Here is a 1,332-nt window from a genome sequence, read left to right as displayed (position 1 = left end):
AGTTCGCCCTTCGCCAGTGACCACTCTGTGCTCCAGGCCTCCCGCACGGCCAGGGACAGTGGCGGCGGCGGCAGCGCCTCAGCGGAGTTGCAGGACTGCTCCTACCAGTCCATATTCTTTTCCAAGGTGCACACCTTGGTGGACGGGCTGCAGGGCATCTACCCACATACGCATGGTGCACGAATCTTGGTTGAAGCAGTTGAGCCCGGGCCTGGGTGCCACAGGCAAACTGGGCCCGGCAGCACCTCCAGCCGGTGGGAAGTGGGTGCTGTCTGGATGGACTTGCAGAACCCGTAATGGCGCAGCAACGCTGTGGGTCTCCCCGCGCCCCGCCACGGAGGGCGGGGCTCCAAACCTCCCTACACCGGCTGCTGTGAGGCTGCAACTTCATTACTCAGGCCTGAGTCACTTGGCCTTCAGCAGCAGCAGCTCCTCACACCTGCTCGGCCTCTTGGGGCAGCACCTCATGGATGGCCCTGAGCCGGTGCTGCCGAGCTCCTATCCGGAGTCGGCCCTGCGACCATTGGCCAGCGCTGGGCATTACTACGCTGAGCACCGCCCACTGGCGCAGCTGGGAGGCTCCAGCACTCTGCTCACCACAACTCAGGCCGCCCCACCTGCCACTGCTCCGACTGCCAGGAGGCAGAGCGGCTGGGCCTGGCGTGGGTGAGCCTGGGGCGCAAAAGCCTGCACAGCTGCCACATCCCAGGTTGCAGCATAGCATACGGCAAGACGTCCCACCTCAAGGCGCACCTGTTCTGGCACACAGGCAAGTGGCCCTTTGTGTGCAACTGGACTTCTGTGGCAAGCACTTCACGCGCTCCCACGAGTTGCAGCAGCACCTACGGCCCCACACCAGCAAGAAGCACTTCGTGCAAACTAACCACTTCAGCAAGCACGTGAAGAGGCCGTGGCAGCAGTGGCTTGGCAGGCTCCGGCAGCAGCTGCAAGGGCAGGGACACTGACAGCAAGCCCGGGCAGCCCTCTCTGCCACTCCCCAGGGCTGCTGCGGCCCCCCCAAGCCTGGGTACGGCAATGGCTTGGAGTGACTTGCACAGGTGCCCAACCCTCTATCCGACCTACTTCCACCCTAGTTTCCTGGGCCTCTCTCTGTCTTGGCCTCAACTCCAAACTCTGTTGAATCCTACTCTCCTTCTTGCTCTTTCTATCTCTGCCTACCCCACACCCCCACGTGACTTAACTTTATAAACCTAACATGCACTACTGTCCCGAGACCAGCTTTCCCTCTCCACAGGCAACACTGATCCCAGTTTAGCTTAATTCTGCTTTCTGGGCCTTTAGCGATGATCCACCCTCTTTGTCCGCCCTCTG

At 61.7% G+C, this 1,332-nt stretch overlaps 1 pseudogene; it reads left to right on the top strand.

Moving 5' to 3' along the window:
- The first annotated feature begins 296 nt into the window (after positions 1-296).
- LOC123649029 lies at positions 297-1,049 on the top strand (annotated as a pseudogene).
- The last annotated feature ends 283 nt before the right edge of the window (positions 1,050-1,332 follow it).

Source organism: Lemur catta, chromosome 13 (assembly GCF_020740605.2).
Source record: "Lemur catta isolate mLemCat1 chromosome 13, mLemCat1.pri, whole genome shotgun sequence".
Classification (NCBI taxonomy): Eukaryota; Metazoa; Chordata; class Mammalia; order Primates; family Lemuridae; genus Lemur; species Lemur catta.
Note: the sequence above shows the minus strand (reverse complement) of the source record. Positions and strands in the feature narration are given on the sequence as shown.